Genomic DNA, 22,327 nt, shown 5'->3' with positions numbered 1-22,327 from the left:
GCCGTCTCCAAGTCTTTCACCTTGAGAGGAAAATGGTTGTCATTTACAGCGCATAATTTTGCAGGTTAAACTTTCTATGATCACTCAGATAGTGATGAAATACAATCCCAGAGTTCAGGGACAGGGGAAGAGGGGAGAGAGCTCATGTATTTCTAAAGGTGACAGTCAAATCCTTCACTGTCTTTTACCCTCACTTTAGCTGCAGGCACAAAGGGTGCAAGTCTGACGCTGAGTAAATGACCCGGGCTCTCTGCTTTACGGCATGTTTACATAGCATAGCAAACAGGCTTCAGCTTCTCCTGCCCTTGTTCCAACAGAGGATGCGCTGAGCCAGACCTGGTTCAGGGACATGTCGGTGCTTGGTGGCCCTCAGCAAACCCACATACCCCACCAGGAGCCAGGCAGCCCGGCCACAGCCCCAGCCGTGTTGGAGGCTGCCCTGCGGGAAGGGGGAGAGGGGGCTGCTCGCCCACACTGGCCCCAACAGCCGAGCAAAACAGAAGCGCAGGGAGCACACGAAAAGCCTCAGAGAGCAGAGAAATGCCTTTGTAGCTAGGAAACAGGGCTTGGTTTTACTGTAATACCAGCCAAGGTTAAAGTGAGCCCTCGTAAGGCAAGAGAGGATTGCCTCAGAAAACAAAGCATTGTTTTGAACAACTTACTGGTTATTCAACCCAGCTGAAGGAATGTACCAGAGGAAATGGGGACTGGAGAGGGTTGGGCTTGTTCTTTTGTCCAGACCCATAGACCCTTCCCCTTGCCTAAGACTGATTTGGTTTAGTCTCCATGCAGGGGTCATGTGTCATGAGCTGTATCCTGCAAGAAAAGAAAGTCATAAGCCCAGGCACCAGCACAAAGCGGATGTTCTTGCAGTGGCTGCACTGAAGGGGTCAGAAACTAGTGAGTGTGCCCAGCTACGGAGGCCTTGCCATGGCCACATGACATAGCTGCATAAGCAAGTCCAGAATATGATGCCCTAAATTCAGGGACAAAATCCCCTCTCAATCTGCCATCCACTTAGGTAGATTGTTTGCCCATAAAATCTGAAGTGTATATAAGAAACATTTGTCTTTATAGAAAGTATCTTAAGGAAAACTGAAAGGCAGCAGCAGGAGCAAGACCTGCTGCTTTTATGGCCAACCTGAAACAAGAAAAAATGGCAATCATTATTGTAAGTGCAGTCTTTGAGGTTTTAGCCAGAGGAGGCTGAGATGAGTTTGGATAAATTTTGGATAATCATCTGAACCTCTGAATGTTTGCCAGCATTATCTGAGGTTTACCAACCATTTGCTTTAACCCCTGCAAACCAATTAGCTAATGTATGTAAATGCTTGAGGAATGATTAGTCAGGAGGAGTCATTTTAGTAGCGCATATTTAGCAGGGAGAAAAATGGATGTTAAAAGGAGGCTATTTAGCAAATGAGTGCTTGAAAGCTAAAAGCAGTAGTAAAAAGTTCATTGGTCTTTTTTTCGCACTACCGATTTCACCTATAGGAAGCTGTGCAACTCTACATTCTCTGTGTTAGAATATTCAGCTCAATAGAGGATTGTTTTTTCCCAGATTTTAATGAATAGCACTGCTGTGTGTTGCTTGATGTGAAGGGAAGAGGTTTGAAAAAGGCTTTGCAGGAACACTACATTGCACTTTTACTTGAAGAAACACCTGATATGTTTTCCAGCTGTTTCCTACAGATGTTGTACATATGCTTAAAGGTCACTGTTCTTTTGAGAGCATCCATAGCCCCACTATCGTTTCGATAACAAACAAATGTCTCATGCCAGGATAAAGTGTTTTAAATAAAAAACATTATAGAAATAAAAAAGTCTAACAGCAGATGAGGAATGGAAAACAGATAACTCTGAAGGAAAAGTTTTAATATTTTGACTGTTGTCCCAGCTTTAGAGTGCTGGGACTGGTCCCATGAGAAGAGACCTTGGAGATGGCACGTTAGGAGGTGGAGAAGCTATGCTGCCTCGCTCCTCTGGCCACCCTGTCACTGACAGAGCTACCTACCTTATGTCGCCCTGCCAAGGTTGAGTGCCTGGCCCCAAGTAGTCCGCTCGGAAAAAACAATCTGCCTTGTAAGCTACCATGAAATGGGAAAATAGTCACTCTCTCAGAAGAATAATGAGACTTTGAGACATCAACTTTTAAGATTGCTATGCTGTTCGGGGCGGGGGGGGGGGGAGGAGGGAAAGAAGAAAAAAAGCAGATTGGAATCATTCTTGAATTTCTGAAAAACCCAAAATGCAGAAGGTGTTCGATTCAGTGTTGGTTCCTGTGAGAGAAAGAGAGGAAAAATACAGTGTAGCCTGTCTGTAACGTGCTATTTGTCCTGAGAATTAGTACAGACCATTACAAATAAAAGGCATAGGTTTAATCCTGGGATTGGTTTTTTTTAAAATTATTAAATTTATCCTGTAATTGATAGCAATATCTTTTAAAACACATAATCATGTAAAACTGAATGGTAAGACTTTCAGATGTTGATGTTTGAGTTAGCAGCAGATAGTGCTTAAGACTGGCCTCCAAATGACCTCCAAGAAAACTGATGAGGAAGATTATAGTTTTAGTAGTCCCAGATTAATTACTGAAAACTAAATTGCAACTCACAGATATTTACCTTGGGGTATTTGGTCTTCATATTCTGGTGCAGCCTAGGTGAATTTGTGTCATGAAAGTAAGTGCCCTTTTCCTTGAAACACCGTGTCTGCCTCTGTTCTCTGCATCCAGTCACCTATAGATCTGGTCAGGAACAGCTTGTACAAGGAGAAAAGTGAGCAAATTACGGTACTTTCATAACAGCCCCTTATCCACCTGGCAGTTTATGAGAGGTTTCATAAACCTATTTACTTCAGGTATTTATTCAAATACAGTGGTACATTAGCAAGCTGTCGCAGTACTTAAAGGTATCTCTCAGCTGCATATAAAGGAAGTGCACATAATTACCATTTGTTTCTTTATGGTGTTTTATTACAAGAAAGTAGCACAAACTGCCCTGAGTTCTGTTGCAGAATACAAATTCTTCTCAATATACTGGAGATTTAGTCAGAAATATTTTATAATTCCTCTCTCTTGGTGTGCCCATTAAGCATTTTGGGGTATGTTTTTCTTTCCTGTTGAAGACATCTGGTTCTCCTTTACAGATGAAAGCTCATGCTCTTCACATTAAGTACATTAATTTTTATGCCCCAAACTTATCAACAGATGCAGAGACTGGTCTGACCATCATGTCTAGATTACGCTTATAGCCAGCTTTCCACAGGCTCAGGGTGACTTTGTGTTTGTCACTTCACCTTCCCCTCTCCCACCTATAGACTCAGGTTGTCCGGGCTTCTTTTCACCCATGTTATGTCAGTCTACTGTATTTGCAATATAACTTGCTTTCTTGAATGTGTTTGTACAGAAAAATGAGGCCATCATCTTGGTTAAGATTCCTCAAAACTAGCATGATACCAATAAACAAGCAAATCACTGTGTATTGCTCCAAGGGAAGCTAATTGACAAGCGTTCTGCATTTGATTTCTGATGCTCCCTCAAACAACGTTGCGTTGCTTTGTTTTGCTTTTTAAAACAAAAAATAAACAAACAACCCCCCAAAAACCTAACAAGCTGTAGTTGTGTATTAGTGGAGTTTTCTACAGTGTCCCTTTCACTGAGCTGAAGGATGAGGGCATGAGGAGTGGTAGGTGCATCCTACCAGCCAGGAGAGATCGCTCATGTTGCTGATCTGCTGCTGCCCCGGCCCCCGGGAGACACAGGGCTCAGTCTTTTGATAAAAGTGGATGGAAAGCCGTTTTCACACAATTACTCTGAGCTAAAAAAAAAAAAAGTTCTTAGACTGAGAGTGAAGTGATAAAAGGTCTGAAACTTCTAGTAGTCATAAAGAAAAGCAGCTAAAGGCAGCCAGCCAAGAGGAGATAGTAAAAAGGACACTGAATGTCATGCAAATGTCTGTATTTTTGCAATGTATCTCCCATGGAGAAAAATTCTTATAGGTTTTAAGACATGATAATTTGGGGAAAACACTGTAAAGTTTCCTATTAACTTCTGACTTTAAAATACATCTTCAAAAGAACAGGGAATATTCACTCTACAGAGGAAACCTTCATCGCTACTTCTGAGATCGTGGGTCATCATTTCTCAGTGAAATCCAATAAAAGAGGAAACAGCTGACTGAATTTATGGAAGACTAATGTTCTAGTGCAGTATCTGCTACCAGCTCTTTGGTACCCTGAAGCAAACTTGAGCTTCAAGCTGCCAAAGAATGAATGCAGGATACCAGGGTAGTAGAGCTCCTTTTGACTGCTACATTGATCCAGAATTTGCATCAGGGGAAAGGAAATTTAGTAGGCTATTCCTTCAGGCCACTTGCAGCCGATATAAATCAGTCTTGTTCACATGAAGCACAATAAATATTGCGATAATTGCCAAAGTTACTGCACTGATTTCTGCTGTTCTTGCATACTAAGTTGCAACATCCCAAGACGAAAGCATAAATGAACACAGATGTTAGCTCTGCTCAAGCTATCAACCCCATGAACAGGGTGATTAAATTTTCAATGAGAAGGCACTGTCCAGTTGCAAAATTACCTTGAATTGCATAAAAAAATGCACTCTAGCTGCACAATTGTAATTCTTGGTGGCTTTCCCTTCAAATGCACATCTCTGTGGGCACAGCAAGTTAATAAACTATAAAACAAAGGCTTAACTACAGGAAAAAATTATAAGTTGGCTATGACTGGAAGGTTTATGCACTTAATGTGTTCATTCACAGTGTTGTCCAATGTATTATTGGTCATACAACCCACACACACATATTCAGTCACGTTTGCAGAGTGAGCAATGCCACAGAGGCATACGGTGGTGCCCAGCCATGGCTAAACAAAGCCACCTGGTTTCTCTTCACTCCCAATCAAAACCCAACCTGTTCCCAGTTTTGGTCACTGTAAATTGGTGCTGGAGGCTCCCCTTCTCTTGTCAATATGCATATATTTGATCCACAGCAGTATTACTGTGATCATGACTCTCTACATCTGTAGATGGGGAAAATGGAATATACCCAGTGCAATTCCATAAATAAGAGCAAATGTTCATTTTTGCTGGGCTTTTTAGAATGCTTTTGGAAGTGCTTTGCTTTCTCCATTCAGAATCATTTTGTACATGGCAAGAAATTACTATTCTGGCAAGAGTATTTCCAAACCTCAAAGGTCTTGCTAAATATTCAGTGTGAGGATAAAGCAATGACTGAAATTATTATTATTAAATGATCACCTTTAGCTATATTTTTAAGTGTTACAATTCTGCTACAGAAGTGTTCCCATTCTGCTAAGAAACACTTAAAACATTTGCTTGGTGTGTAGGCAAGTGACCTTCAGGACTCATCTGAGGACAAGGCAAGGCACAAAACCTAAGCCACAACAGCAGGGAGCTGACAAGCCGAGAGTGTACATGCTTAAACAAGTTTCACTTATTAAAAGAAAAATGTAAGCTTCTTTTCTGCGACATGTACTGCACAGACAGAGTCCTATGATTACATGGTGTGCCAGTGTACCCTAATCTCCACCAGCAAAAAGAAATAGGTCAGCAGAACAATTAGGACCAAGGCGGTGTGTAGCCTCCTCAGCTGGAATTCCTCAGGTGACAACTGCAGATTACTTGAGCTTTAGGCACAGATAGTACAGGCTGCCGCTGCAGTATAAAGAAAGGTAGATCTGAGATACTCCCCAACAAAATTTCAAGCAAGTACTTGTCAGTTTGCTGCATTTTACTGACCGTGGCATTCTTGACTATTGCTCACAAAAGAAAACAACTTGCTCTATCTTTCATTACTACCCATAGCCATGGGCAGTGAAACGTAAGGGCATACGGAGGTATTTATTCGGTCTTCGCCTCACATGAAGTAACAAATATTTTAATTTTATTACATTCCTGCTTCTAATACTGAAAGGAAATAGCGTATATAGTTTCTAATAGACAAGGAGGAAGCCACTGGATGTTTATGTGTTGAAGACATGACAGTTGAGAAACCACAGGAAGGCACAGGAGTGCAAATATAGAGTGATGACATGAAAGCAGCAAATAATGAGAAGGAGCAAGCTAGCAGATGGAGGAAAAACAGACTGTTCAATAGCTAAAGACTAGCTAAGATATGATAATTTGAGCGGGGAAGACGACTTTGATGATCTCTTAATTAAAACAAAAAAGTCTCTGCATATGGCAAAAGCTGATGAGAAAAGGGGAAATTTTAAGAGTTCTATTTAAACTTCTCTTTCTTGTAATTTTGCTTTTTTTTTTAATATATATATAAACCTCATACTTCAAAATGCAAAAACTGCTGATATGCTATTTAGGGTAACTGAAGGTCCCTATCCCTGATAGCTTTAAGATAAAGAAAATAACTATATTTAGTTGGATCTATCTTGTATTAAGCAAATAGCCCAGAAGAAATGTTGATGCCTTCTAGACTGCCTCTCCTGCTTAAGGGAGAATATTAAATATTTTAGTGACTTTTGTTACGCGGAAAGGGTTCGTGGTTGCTGTCAAATGGATCTTCATATAGAAGCACTGAGTTCACTGAGGCTGATGAGCATACTAGCTGCCTGTCAGTCAGGCTAAAATGAAAAAAAGCCATTGTGCTCTTATAATGGATATGACAGATTAAACAAGAGAAGCTATTCACCAAGGTACAGCTTGACAATGCCTTTGTAGACCATGAGTCAGGTTTTGGAGGGTTAGGTACTCTCAATGGCGCTAGGAGAACAGAGTCCATTTTTCTTCTCTGAACCAGTTTCTGATTTAGGGGGCTAATAATCATGCTCATCAAAGGTGCAGCTGAGAGGTAGGTACGGTACTGAGAAGTGGCACGCACCCCTTTCAGGATGATGACCGTGACTGCAGTAAAGCATCAGTCAGGCCCTGAAGACTGGATCTTCACAGAAGAAGGAGATACTTAGGGTTAGCACTTGCCCTATTGATGTATTGCTGTTAGAGACAATTTAAAGTGTTTTGAAAACACGGAGAAGTAAAGGAAGGCTATGTCTGAAATAATAACGAAGTGAAATAATGAGTGAGCAAAGAAATCATGTGGGATCATCAGAGTAAATAGAGACCAACCAGAAATTTCCATTAGAAGCTGTCACTTCAGGATGTCTTTACACCCCCCAAAACCAAAGTGAAGTCCAACTGCTTAATTACCTTTCATGGATGCAAACCACTACCAATCCTTGCCTATTTGACCCGGCACTTTCATTTCTCACATTTAAGCAGACAACACATCAGCATTGTTTTTTTAGCATCACCAAGACCTCAAACTCCTTGGCCATGAAAGGGAAGAGAAATGTTTGCTGCCACCCAGAAAGGCTTCCCTACCTTGCAGAATTAGTCCCTCTGTTAATTGCTAAGAGGCAGAAGGTTGCAGAAATTAACTACTAATGCTTTCTCAGCCCGTTTAATCAGGAAAGGGTCAAATTACAGCTGAAATAAGATGTTCTTCTCATTAAGGCAATGAATTTCAGACTAAGATTAAATTCTTGATCCAGGCACAGATTTGTCATAGAGGGCAAATCAATTAAAGTTTCTGTTACCCACCAGTAAATGGGATAATTATTTGTTATCCAGACTTTTTTGTATTTGCCAATTAACCCGTGTTTATTTAGACTGCAAGTTCTTGAGGAGAACGTCTGCACTTAGCCTGCACACATCTATGATGTCGAGGCCTTAACGTCATTCCAGATCAAGCCATAGTAATGCTTTTAGTATGTGCCAGACAGCAGCAGAAAGTTTAAGCAAAATAATGATGTCCTCAACTATTCCTCATTTTATTTATAAAAGCCAAAGAACAAAATTTAAGATAATTATGGGAAAAAGCGAGGCTATTGAACATAACCAGAAATAAAGGCGGTAATCTACCGATGATTGATGTGGATGCACTAGATTATAATTGTAACTGTAATTGACAGTTCAAGAAAAGAACACAAACCAGTTAATTTTTAATCTGTTTCCTGTTAAATTGTTAAACTATTTTATAAAACCAGATTTCGTTATTGAATTAGACGAGCAAAAGAATAATGACAAGATAAAACAAATACAGTCTCCACTTTGAGTTCTATAATCTGACATCATCTGAGTAGCAAAAACCTGGAAATGTTTTTAAGAAGGATGTCACAAAACTACTGAGCTTAGTACAGAAGGCAAAATCTTTCACTGCAGATCCAGATTCTGTGTCAAAGCCGAAAGAAGGTAAATTCTCCTAATCAAAGTTACAAATTGACCTAATTAATTTTATAATTAACCTTGATAATTGAAAGGAAAAAGGGTGACCTTCACTGAGTTTGTTCAGTGTTTAGTTTCAGACTATAAGCAAATTCATTCCTGCTAATAAGGCCACTACTCCCAAATGTTGATGGGATAAAGTAGAAATTAATTAGCACATGCAAATGAAGACTACTTTTATTATACTGTACCATAGTTCCTAATTTATTCTTCCAAAACATAGAGCTATTTTTATCTTAGATTTTGAGAATACTATGTCTTATTCATGTACAAACATTAGACTTCTATGAGAAGCTAAATAAAGAAGCTTTCTAACAATAAGATTAGTATTTACTTAGACTACATCTTTAAAACAAGCAATTCCTTAACTGTTTTGGTGAATTATCCTAGTTGGAATAAATTTTGCACTACTTAGTCCCTTCAGATTTAGGTCATCTCCCCTCAAGCTGACAAGTAAAAAAGCCAATTCATTTGATTTAGGATTGAGTAAAATAACAGGATTTCATTACATCTACAGAGCAACAATCTTCTACATCTGCATACAAATCACTGCCTACCACCTGGTAGGGCAAATAACCTGGAATAAGTTTTAAACTATCTTACATTCCAGTGCCGTCAGCTTGACTGACTTCCTGAAAAGGCTTTGAAGATCGAGTCTTGTGCTGGAAACCAGGATGGTGTCTCGCATAGGCTGTCCTCTAACTTCTGGGAATGAAGGGAGTCATCTTCCTCCCTGTCTCACTGCAGTCTAACACTTTTAAGGGTAGGGGGCAAAGAAAACCTTCTCGGCTGCTCTAGCAAATGCTATCACACTTATTCAAAAACTTGACTAAGAGGTTTGTAAAACATATCATCACAGTGTTTTGAATCAGCAAGTGGCAGAGTGCTCCTAAAATAGGCTTAGAGGAGATTACCTTCCTGAGGAAGGGGCAGGAAAGTGGTATGCTCCCCCTAGCTACATCTAACCTGTGGGGTTTCTAAGGGAATATTCAGTGCAGGATCCAACTGGTATAAGAGTAGCAGAATAACCATAACACTTGCCCATATCCAAAACATTCTAGCTTGAAACTAATAACTGGTTTTTAAAACTATCTTTAAGAGGAATAAAGCTGGGGGGGAAGGGTGGAAATGGAGCACTGGAAATACTCCATGTTCACATACCTGTCATTTTTTATTTCTCTTGGTTGCAGTGTAATGCCTCTTGCCTGTGTTAGAATGAAATTGCAGTCCTGGGATAAAAGAGCAATTACAAAGCATTGCAAGTCTGCTAAAAGTGGCTGAAACTTTGTGTTCTTTATACATTTATTTTAAATTGACAGAACTGAATTCCAAGCATGGGGTGTTCAGATCTAAGTAAAGATAGTCCTACTTCGACAGAAACTGCCAGAACGATACAAGTCTGCAGTAGGAATGACCTGCTAACATCTGCTGACCCACATGCAGATTTATCCATCAATTGATCTTCATTCACATACATCCACTTCAGATGTCATTTCCCCAAATTCTTTCTTAAAATCTGCAATCAGATTTGAAGATACGAGCCTCAGTGACAGGAAACACTGCCATCCTTGCACACACGAGCAACTGTGCTTGGAGGACCTGGATGCTCGAGCTCGGTAGTGCTCCCTGATGGGGCTCTGCAGCTGCACCTACCAACAAGCACCAAGGCGGGAGGGGACGGAGAAAGCGCTCCATGTAAATGGCTTAGCCCTAATTTCCTGTCTTTCCTACAGGCATCGGGTAGGAGAAGAGGGGAGTAAGAGTTTATAGGTGATCAGCCAAAAAAAGAAGTCTGATTTTAAAAAATCTCTGCAACTTGCCCTGACTTATCTGTCTCACAGTAAATCAGGAGAGGCAGTAAACTCAGGCCCCACTGTGAGACTGACACTTTTTTAATTATTATCTAAGGCTATCTCCTTCTGAAGTAAAAAAAGCTCTTCTGCTCCCGACACCTTAATAAAAAAAAATTAAAATTGTATAGCTCATTTGTCCTCATTCCTTGAAAGCCATTTTTAAGTACTGTAAAATGGATGCCTATATTTTTATGCATCAAGGACAATCTTATGCACTGGAATTGATCCTGGAACAGAACAAGAAAAAAAACAATGTTTTGCTTTAGGGACTGTCGTGGTTTAACCCCAGCTGGCAACTAAGCACCACACAGCCACTCGCTCACTCCCCCCCAGCAGGATGGGGAGAATTGGAAGGGTTAAAGTGAGAAAACTCATGGGTCAAGATAAGAACAATTTAATAATTGAAATAAAATAATAATAATACATTGTAATGAAAATGAAAATAACAAAGAGAGAGAAATAAAATGCAAGGAAGACAAGTGATGCAAATGAAAACAATTGCTCATCACCAACTGACCGATGCCCAGTCAGTCCCTGAGCCATGGCCCCCCAGACAGCTTTCCCCTAGTTTATATACTGAGCATGACGTCATATGGTATGGAATATCCCTCTGGTCAGCTGGGGTCAGCTGTCCCAGCTGTGTCCCCTCCCAACTCCTTGTGCCCCCCCAGCCTCCTCGCTAGTGGGGTGGGGTGAGAAGCAGAAAAGGCCTTGACTCTGTGTCAGCACCGCTCAGCAGGAACTAAAACATCCCTGTGTTATCAACACTGTTTTCAGCACAAATCCAAAACACAGCCCCGTACTAGTTACTGGGAAGAAAATTAACTTTACCCCAGCCAAAACCAGCACAGGGACTTATTGGGACAGATGTAGGCAGTATGTAACGATGGCCACTAGTATTTTTACATTCTTGTGTCTAAATAACAAGAAAAGCAGGCAAAATTCCCTTCACTCTGAAGTACTGCGCTCACTTCTCCTGCTCTGTAATTCAAAATTAGTGTTGGACAAGCTGGGGAGGTTAATTATTTTGGGTTTTGCCATTATTGAAGCATTGTTAGGACACGCTTTGGATGCTCTTAAAAATGAGAGAAGCAACTCTTGGTGCTGAAGAGCTTCTTGGGGTCCTTGGTTTCAGCACAGAGGGAATTGTGTGGTCAATTCTGTAAGCCTCAGCAAGTTCTTGAACCAAGCACCATCCACCAATGAGGTGTTTATCTGTCTCTCTAGGCTGTCATACAGTATTTTGAGAAACCCTGGCCTTCAGGAAGCACTCCTATCCATGCACCTGCTACAGCATGCAACGAACAGCTGCAACTCCAGCCACTTGTACTGGATGGTCACACTATTTTATTTCCATGAGGTACGAATATGGCAGTTATAGGGACAGAGTCACCAAGAGCTGGGATGAATGAACTGGAGGCAAGGGGAAGCTATGAGGTTATTCAAGGCGTTATTTAAGGAAAAGAAAAGTCTTAATACTTGCATTAGTGAATCTAATTCTTCAGAAATGTGAATACACAAGCAGCTGCAGAGTGTCTGCCAAAGCTGCAGCCTACTGTACTAAAAAGCAGAAGAGATTTGAGGTATGAACTTCCTATAGTTATTTCAGCTCTGCATTGCATCTGCATCCATAGATATAGTATCATATATACAATAGCACTCCTGACTGCATCACACCTCATCAGGGCATACAAGAAGACAAAAAAAAAAGGGCTACTCAGAGCAAGCAGTAGATCAGAGTCCCTAACTGGAAAATCAAATTCATTTTATATTTTATTTTGCATCATCTCTATTCAGTCTCTTTCTAACATCTGTAATTGATAATGACTTTTATTATTGATATTTTGAATAATACTAATTCTAAAGCACTTGTACAATCCAACCCTGGTTCTTGGCATGACAGTATAATAGAAGAGTTACAGTTCTGTTCAAGTCTCTTGTGCAAAACCAGACAGTGATGACTGCATATCCAGTGTGTAAATAGTTATCAACAATATACAGTTTCACTGTTATTTATTCTGCCATGGTATTTATCAAGTCATTTGTTTTTAATTATTGAGCCAAAACCTGTGGAATATGTTTCATACAAAATCAGGGGTACCCTATTTTTATTTGCCAAAGCTGTGAACAGTTGTTACTCAAAACATACAATACTATATACGTTGGCTTACCTGAAAGGTAGGGAGCAGCTTCAGCTTTCACATTAAACTGACTGGAATAGGAGAAGTGGGCACTTTAGTGGTTTAAATACTTCTCAAACCACAAAGCTAGTAGATTGTGTACTCTATTAGCTAAATTGTATTCGCATCACCTCAGTGTCATTCACTTGGGTAAAGTTCTCTCAGCTAGTAATAGACAGGGAGTTGGAAGTTAGGTTTTGTTCCTAGATTGCATAATAATATTTTGGCTTTCTACAACGAGTTTCATACAAAGACCTCAAAGTGTCCGAACAACCTTTTAGGTAGATAAACTTAAGTAGATACAGTTGTATCTATAAAGTAGAGGCTCAGAGGGATTTGCTCAACACACCAGGAGAACTTGCCCATGATCACATAGAATGTAATTTATCATTCCGATGGCCAGCTGGAATAGAGCACCTTTATAGGCAGGCATAAACCAGGGAGGTTTTACTATTTCCTGAGAATGTAATGAAACATATTTTATATATTTTTTTCTTTCACATTTCTTTCACACAGGTATACATCCTGTGTACCAATTACAATACCCACACTCAGAATTCATTACACTTCCTTTAATTCTCTAATACAAGGGATCACAGACAAAAGCTGTGTCACATCTGGTAGTACTGTGTCAAGAACCTGTGCAATTTTCTTGGTTAGACTACTCAGGGAATTGTCTTGGCTTGTGCTATAGAAATTTAGAATTCTCTTCTAGCTTTTTTTAAAATACTTTAAAATGATCTACCTACAGCCAACAGCTGGTTCCTAATGTGGCTGCCAGTTTCAATGAAGGATCTCTTCAACAGCCTGCAGTATATATTTCTGGTATCACTACACCCAGCTTTAGTGAAGCAAATGCAATATTTTTAAGACATATGTCTGTTCATCACTGAAGGCTCATGTAGTGAGAAAAATGAAAGTACAGTGCTTTCTACCCCATGCACAACAGCAATACCTAGCCTACAAAGAATCTGGAGACCTGTTCTTTACTTCAATTTATAGAATATTTCAGCTCTTCCTCTGTTACCTTTAAAAGAAAAGAAGCTAAAACTTCATGACCTGATTGTCAGAAGTAGTGAGAAACTTCCCAAGTCACAAAAACCATCCTTTAAAAACTGAATGCCCTGCTCCTTTCAATGACTCCTTCCCAAAACACTTTGCAAGCTCACTTGCTTCAGACACTGTCTGATGGACAGCCCATGATCCAGGAGCAGAGCACAGACTTCTGGTCCTCACACCCATGGCTGGCCAGCAGCTGTCTGCAGCCTGTCTCCAGTCCAGCAGCACAGCTGAGAAGGAGGCAGAATGACCCTGACTTATTTAACTGGCAGAGCAATAAGTCATAGCAACTAAGATGCCCATTAGCCAGACTCAAAAGAAGAGGAAGTTCAGAAGAGTTTAACGCTGCTTTGCTTTACTTCTACCAGTGTTTTCAGTTTTTACCAATGTATCATTCTCTAAAAAAATTATGATAGTCCAGCCTCTAGCTGAATATCATATTTACATATTCTAGAAATAAATTTGATTTTTTCATTTATTTGTTGTGAAATTAAAAAAAGAAAAAAGTTCACAGACCTCCAGGGATCTAAGGCTCATGGGTTTTAAAAGGACACAGCTCTAGGGTGTAATACAGAGCCAAGGAGAGTCCCACATCACCCACATGTGCAATACTGCCCGAAGCTCTGACCCCTGATAGTGGGAAGGGTGACAAGCAAACGAGGAGGGCTGTTCCCCAGTTCGCTGCCCGGACCACGTGCACCAGAAGTACTGCACGAGACCTTCAGCTTGAGAGAAGCACTGTAAAAGAAAGAGGAGCATTTCTTCCAGATCTGGGCATGCATGTCCACCCACCCAGCTGCAAACCCACGTGCCAGCATGGGCATTTATTATCACCCACTATCATACAGCATAGATGTGCCTGGGGACTCACATCAGCTTTCTGAACGACAGGGTGCTGTTCTGTAGCTTTCTTTTCTGTACTTCTTTCCTCAGGCTGACAGAGAATATCCCATCTCTCTCTTAAGCAACATGAGTTAAACACCCTGCAGAGTGTATCTGCTCAGAGCTATTCAGGAGAATACCCTGCAGTAAGGAATAGCTACAACACTTGTACAAGTAGATCAGTCAGCCTCTGAGGCTTCATTTTTTTCCTGAAGATAAAGGTACTTGGGACCTGGGGGAGGCAAAAAATTCCCTGGTCTTGCCTTCTAGAAACATGTTTCAGGAGGATCTTTTTGCATGATGGTATTTATTTTACTATCTCAGTCTAGCAGGAGCTAACTTGGCTGATTGTGCTCTGTTCTTGTTGACAGGGCTCGTGATGTTGTTATTGATTTACGTGATTAGAGGGATTATCTCTGAGGGAGCCAATTACTTCAGCATTCATCTGAGGGGTTGCTGCAGAACTGAGTATGACTTCTGAGTTCACAATTATGCTGATCAATGCTTTAAAATAATGTTACAGAAATTATTTGATCGCACTAGTTAATTAACAGTCGGAAATGATTGGGTAATCAGAATGAATGAAAATGGGAAGCTGACTCTTTTATGTATCGGACAAGAGTGAGAAGTAAATGTTGAATGTGAAAGTTATCAATTAACTATCCAGTTTTAACTGCATACAGAAGCACAATATGCAGATCTTCTACAAATACCCCTGTAAAAGAGAAGGAAAACAGAAAAACAGAATGCAAACTGGTCAAAAAACAGCTTTGTATGAGAAACTAACATCTGAATATTTTCAAAGACTCATTTTTCATTTTCAGAGATACCACGTAGGCATCTCATCAACTTTCCCGAGATTTATTTTCAAATAAAGCAAAACATTCTTTATAGAAAACTTGATCTTGGTGAATGAAAATTTTTCCAAGCATCTTGAAGACATCAATAAACATTCCAAATAAACATGTGGGTATGTTTCAATGGAAAAGATTAAGTTTGAACAATGTCCAGCCTCTGGTAACCAAATAGTTTAGGGTATTTTAACCTCATCTGCTTAAGTTATGCATTAATTTGAGAAAATTGCTGTGAGCTTGAGAAATCATTAGAATGTTATTATTCTTTTATCAAAGTCAGCTTGTGATTTTCTTTCCTTAACTTGAATGATGGCAAAACAAGTGTGTACTTAATTTTAAAATAGAAAGGAAGTCAAGAAGATACAAGAACATGCTTCGAGAACGATGGCAAAAAATATAAACAAATACCAAAGATGGGAGCCACTGATAATCCTTCCTTTATATTTAGCTGTGGAGTTAGATACTGTGCTCCTCATATTTAGAGCATTTCAAGTATATTCACCGATTCCTGCAAGGTTCTTGTAAAACACTGTTTCATCCAAGACTTCTGTGCATATCCCACAGAAGAGTAGCAGTGGATTTGCTTATAAACTGTCCAACAGCACAAACTTATTGAAGTGGTAAGCAGCAACAGGTGCAATATGTTATGAACAAGATTGCTTTCCCATCATCCTATTAATGAACTTAAGCCAGGTCCCCATCTCATTCTTCTAACGAGATTCATATTCTTGTGGCAGTGATATCACAGTTGTCACACAAGTACACAGTTTATCTTTGCATTTATTTTTATAATGAGATTCACTGTAATGCCTGAGACACAGGACTATGACCAACTGCAACCAATATAATCATATCATATAATCATTAAGGTTGGAAAAGACCTCTAAGATCATCGAGTCCAACCGTCAACCCAACACCACCATACGCACTAAACCATGTCCCTAAGCGCCTCATCTACATGTCTTTTAAATACTTCCAGGGATGGGGACTCCACCACTTCCCTGGGCAGCCTGTTCCAAGGCCTGACCACTCTTTCAGTAAAGAAATTTCTCCTAATGTCCAGTTTAAACCTCCCTTGGTGCAACTTGAGGCCATTTCCTCTCGTCCTATCGCTTGTTACTTGGCAGAAGAGACCAACACCCACCTCGCTACAACCTCCTTTCAGGTAGTTGTAGAGCACGATGAGGTCTCCCCTCAGCCTCCTCTTCTCCAGACTAAACAACCTCAGTTCCCTCAGCCGCTCCTCATCAGACTTGTGCTCCAGGCCCTTCACCAGCTTCGTTGCCCTTCTCTGGACACGGTCCAGCACCTCCATGTCCTTCTTGTAGTGAGGGGCCCAAAACTGAACACAGGATTCGAGGTGCGGCCTCACCAGTGCCGAGTACAGGGGCACGATCACCTCCCTGCTCCTGCTGGCCACACTATTTCTGATACAGACCAGGATGCCATTGGCCTTCTTGGCCACCTGGGCACACTGCCGGCTCATGTTCAGCCGGCTGTCAATCAGCACCCCCAGGTCCTTTTCCTCCGGGCAGCTTTCCAGCCACTCTTCCCCAAGCCTGTAGCGTTGCCTGGGGTTGTTGTGGCCGAGGTGCAGGACCCGGCACTTGGCCTTGTTGAACCTCATACAGTTGGCCTCAGCCCATCGATCCAGCCTGTAGCCCATCGATACCAGCTATGCTATTTGTATCATACTGCTCTGCAAAATGTTTAACTGCTTTTCAAGAAATACACAAAGCCTTTTTTTTGACCCCACTGTGGGGTGGGGTTGGTAGCTAGTACTTACTTGAAGAGTGTGCTGTTAATTGGATTACTTGATTCTGCCTCGGAAAGAAATGAAATGCTTGGCAAGCTAATTTCATGTCAATACCAGAAAGCTCTTCTATCAACTCTGTCGTTGTGTTCACAGGATAAAACGAATAAACATGTGCAACCTATTTGTGCACTGACTATGTCAAATGTAAAATGTCAAGCTAAGAAACGTAAAAAGCAGAGCAGAAGGCAACCAAAATATTTCCAGGGACCAATTCTATTTAACAGTTTAAAATATGCATTTGGTTTTTACAATAAAGGCAGAGTTTTGTTAAATTTCCTTTTTTTTTTTTTTGTTTGCCCCGTCATAAATCTGTAAGCTACATAGCACAATTAAAAATCAGGCAGTTAACTATTACTGGATAAATCCAGCCTTCACATTCTTGTACTCTACATCTTCCCTATCCAATTTGGTTCATGTCTCCTGCAATGAGAAAAAAAACGTTCTCCCAGCTTTCCAGCCTGTGCTGTTAGGTATGCAGCATAGATGCTTCTGGCAGTTAAACACCACATTTTGGATACAGTTGCACCCTATTTACAAAAGTCCAATTGTGATGCCTGACACACATCTGAAGGGCAAAAAGCCAGCTCACCAACTCTGACCAGTCTTCAGTCACCAGTCATTAAAAAGAAGGATTATATGGCAAAGTAAAAGTACTGCTGAATTCATCTTCCAACGCTGCTTAGTTCCACCCCCACACTACCCACCTGAGTATCTCCCAAATATTCAAATATAAGGATGGAGAAGAGTAAACAGAAGTATGCATTCATGTAAGTATTTATGCCTACCACAATAGGTATGAGGCTCTCAGATACCCTTACAGTTCTGGTCTTAACTGGATGCTTAATTGAAAACACTTAATGTAAAGATTTCCCACAAATCACCCTAAGAAAAGGGTACAGATCATGAATAAATCTGCATTTTGGACTTGGTATATTCTAGAAGACAGTGTAACTGTATCTTACTGGGACTGATTTATTTGTGCAAGTCATTTGTAAGTTAAAATCTCATGCCAGACTTGTTGCTTCCTTTAGAACTGACTTAGTCTACAGAACTGCATCCCTGTGTTGACATTGAAATGAGATAAAAATACATTAATTCATTACTCTCTCTTAATTATTTAACAAAAATCCCCAGAATGTTTGCAAACATATTTTCTTTTAATAAAATAGCTTGTTAAGTGGGGAAAAACTGGATGAAGCAGCAGGAGATGAATGAGGGGACATGACAACTTTTAGAAAATGGTTACACCAAGAATCCATTTTTAATAAATAAACCATGAATCATCTATAGTGGATGTATCTGCACAAATATTGATACATATTCATCTATATATCACAGGAATTGACTTGAGGCAAAAAGATATAAATCATCATTTATGGAAAGCCCAAGAAAGAATTACTTCCTGTTATTTAAAATTCATCTCAAGAGCAAAGAAATGCCATAAGAAAATTGTACAATATTTCCTCTCCTGTACATACACAAATACTCATTCATTCATTTTTCTCCCTTTACTTGACATTTACGTTGCTCACTTCCATGATATGGCCCTTCCTTCTCTGTTGGAGAAGGGGGACATGAACCAAACAAGGTAATAGTTTAAGTTCCTGATCTGTTGTTCTTACAGATGTTTCCATTTCCCATCAGGGTTTATATTTACATGAGAAGGAAATGGCCTAGCAACCTCAGCACAGTACTAATAATCCTAAATCCTTCAAATCAATTGTTTTCGCTGTTCTATTCCTTTTGTATGAACAGAAGGAACACAAACTCCGGGAGTGAGTCTCTTCCCTTATCTGGAGATTGGGCCTTTACTGCTAAACACACATGTCCCTAGTTGAGAAACCATCCAGGGAAGTCCTGGGAAATAAAAATTCTCCCTCCCCTGAAGGCAGCCTTACACCTGTGAGTGTAAACTGTGCCCCAGCTTGTTATTATCTCTCCCAACAGCATCAACTTGCACTCAGAGAGTTGCTAGGTGCAACAGTTGAAGACAACCAACAGTTAGCAAGGTATTTGTGGGCCCATGCAATAAAAAGAAAAAGCTGCCCAAAGTGTCTCTCAGATAATTTTACACACACTCAGATACACCACACATCCCCCCATAAATTCCTGCACGTGGCTCATGATTCTCATAACATGCTGTTTAGGAATGGCAGACTTTCCAATACTTGTTGAATTGGTATTTAAAACACTGATTTAAACACCTGCAAATGTTTTTAGAACAAAATTTAAATTTCTATTTTAACATAAATGCAATTTTATGATACATTAAAAGACAGCAGTCTTTAGAAGCAGTATATGTGGATAAGCAGCGGGGACTTAAATGAGATTACATGCTTACACATCTTACAGCAACTACTAAACCTGTAATGGAGGTACAGTCCACATAAATAATGTTTAGAAATGAAGGTCAGAATATAGATAACACGTATAAGCATAGCAGGAAGATCAGAAAAATCGTATTATATCAATTTTCTCTCAGCTAATGCACAAAAGTGGAAGTTGCATATAGAAAAAAAAAAAAAAAAGACAAAACCCAAACCCTGCAGTTACAGTGCTTGGGGAGAGCAAGGACCAGTGATCCGTTCCTCCCAGGAGAAGGAGATCTGCTGGCAGCTCCACGCAGTGGAGCCCTCTGACCAGGACAGGAGCAGAGGAAGGGTTGGTGGCTCAGGGCTCTGGCAAGGTGGGAGCCACGGCTCTCTGATCATCAGCTCCCTTCCCTGCTTGATGTTTTCTGGTCCCTCCTGGCACTGAAGGGACAAAGCAGTAGGCTGTGTTCCTCCCATTTAGCATCTGCTAAAGAAAGGTCAGCATCTTTCTTTACACAGACACACAAGAACACATGCACACCCCTCCAACCCAACATACAGTCTAGCATTAGGTAGCACTACCCCTCCAAGACAACACATTCCTGCGGGGCTTGAAAAGGGGGAGAAAATTTCCACCATGCTGCAAGCACTGTCCCCTTTTTCACTGTCTTTCACAGCACATGTGGGCAGAAGTCCCTGGTTAAAAGCATACTTCTAGCATACGTATAAAAGAAAATCCTTCCAGGATTGGTGATTATTGACTTGCCATTTAAAAGAAAATGGAGAGCAACTGAAGCGAGATAGGAGATATATAGCGGATCGAAGCCGCATCAGACACAATTCACTGCAGAAGGCTGGAGGCTATGCCAAAGCATCAACAACAGAGGAGAGAATATTTTAGTGTGAGCTCCGGCAAAATGATTTTTTTTTTAAAAAAGACCTGAAAGTGAATAGGCAGAAAGCTGATGTAAAAACTTGATTCACTAAGGGCACAGACTCAGAACTGCAGTTTGGTTTATATTCTCGCCCTTTCCTGCTCATGAAGAGCAGGGAACATACCCACATAAGAACTGATAACAGAGCTCATAAAATGGAATCCAGGAACCCTACATTTTGCAGGAATTTTTTCAGAAAATTGGAAGCACTGACTTAAAGGCTTACGGCTATCAAGGTGCCTTTTTCACTTGATGGCTGGTCTCTCCAATGCCAGCAGATGAAAGAGATATTCAATTCATACTCTGAGCAGCACCTCCATTTCCTCTGGGTCTCCTGGAGCTCCCGCACTCGGCTGAGCTGCTTTGCAGCCTCACCCCATTGTTTTCTGGCATCTCAGGCACCTATGGGATGGTGGATTATGGAATTGCCTTTGGAGGAGGAAGACGTTGTTCTTTTTCTATTATACGACAGCCTTTTTATATAGATGGTGCGGATTACAGCATTACTTACATCCAGTTTTAGGCTGGTAAAATGTGACTCAAAGAGCAGTACTGTAGGCAAGGAGACTGGCAGCTACTGTAGCCATCCCATAACATTTTGCATCAATACCTTACCAAAACGCACCGGTATCCATGGCATGATAGAGCAATGAATCCTGAAGTGTTTCAGAGACCTTTTAGGACATTCATCCAGACGAGGCAGGGCCACCGCTGCTCCCTCTGTGCCCACATGACCTGGCTTCCTCCCGCAGGAGACCCTGGAGTGCAGGGGACGTGCCCGACCCATCCGCCTGCAGTAAAGGTGCTATTTTCCCCTTTGATAACATGTTTTCTGAGATTGTGTCAAAGACATCTGGAAATACTATTGTATGTTACAGAAAAACATGCCATCACTCTTTTTTTTTTCTTTTGGGACTGAAAAGGAACCATGTTAAAATTTCACAAAGGAGTCACACAGCTCTCAGCAGTGTTCCCCATCTCATTACAAAAGCTGACGTTTGTTAATCAGTAGCTCAAAGATTGATAAATGGTCCATTGGAAATAAAGTTGTTTCTTAGAAAAGAAGCTGGTGCCAAACTAAATGCTTCTGAGCTTCCTGATCATTAGAAATGAGAATTACCTAAATTCCTATTATACTTGCAACATTTATCGTTATACTAGGCAGATCCAAGATAGCCTGAACTCTGTAGGACTTAAAATCTGAGTCCAAATCCAAATATCACAGCTTCTGCCTATCTCTGTTTCTCCTGAGTTTGAAGTCATCGGCATTTGAGATAATTTTTAACAGCAGAGCCAAAACGAAGCATCAGAGCTGGCCTTTACAGGAAAGCAGAATAGATCTGACTACGGCTGGTAGATATTGGCAGAAGTGCTAACGAGAGACCATCACAGCTCACATCATCTGCTGGGACAGATAAAGCAAACCCACTTGCACAAAAAGGTGGGGAGGGAGGAAGAAGTAACAGTAAGAAAAGGAATAAAAACTAAGCAGAAGTATATTTATACATATAAGAATAATGCTTACATATGCATACACATATGAAAGCTCACAATAGCTTATTTAATCATTTTGTTAAAAGCTTTGGGGAGGTCAGCGCAGGTCACAGAGCAGAGATTCAGTGAGCACAGAGTGGAGGCAAAAAGCTCATAGGAAAGGGAGACAAAAAAGTCGAGTGAAAAGAGGGCATTTAACTTTTGGGGGAGGAATTCTGAAAAGAGCTGGCTAAGATAAGAGAACTAATGCAATCTGACGTCTTCATTTCTTATTAATGTGGAGCAAAAAGTGTAATGAGGATATGTGAGAGATTACAACAAACACATTGCAGGGGCACCTAGGAGAGAGAGAAAATCCCTGAGTCACCTGCCAAGTAGATAAGGAAGCTTTGATATAAAAATAGCAATGAATATCAGCTACAGATGTTCAGTACCTTTGTTCCTCTACCAAAGAAAAGCCCATCAAGTGAGGGCTGGTATTTCCAGTTTCATGTCTGATAACAGATCTACCTCGAAATGAGAGCTCAGCTCATTGGGGCACAGCTCATTGTACAGGATTTTGCCAAAACTCCCAGCCTTTATTTTAATATCCTGTACTTCTACCCACTGCAAAATAAAATAAAACCCTATCAAATGGAAAGTCAAAAAAGAAACTCAGGTCAAAGCT

The 22,327-nt window shown here is 40.6% G+C and overlaps 1 long non-coding RNA gene across 1 annotated transcript in view; it reads right to left on the bottom strand.

Moving 5' to 3' along the window:
• Nucleotides 1-3,659: 3,659 nt before the first annotated feature.
• LOC142083937 (uncharacterized) overlaps nt 3,660-22,327 on the bottom strand; it is a 111,004-nt gene continuing 92,336 nt past the window's right edge. Inside the window, exon 3 of the long non-coding RNA XR_012674189.1 lies at nt 3,660-3,818. This is a non-coding gene — a long non-coding RNA (uncharacterized LOC142083937). The remainder of the gene's footprint in view (nt 3,819-22,327) is intronic.

This window comes from Calonectris borealis, chromosome 6, assembly GCF_964195595.1.
Source record: "Calonectris borealis chromosome 6, bCalBor7.hap1.2, whole genome shotgun sequence".
Taxonomy (NCBI): domain Eukaryota; kingdom Metazoa; phylum Chordata; class Aves; order Procellariiformes; family Procellariidae; genus Calonectris; species Calonectris borealis.
The sequence above is the reverse complement of the archived record's forward strand: the minus strand, read 5'-3'. Positions and strand labels throughout refer to the sequence as shown.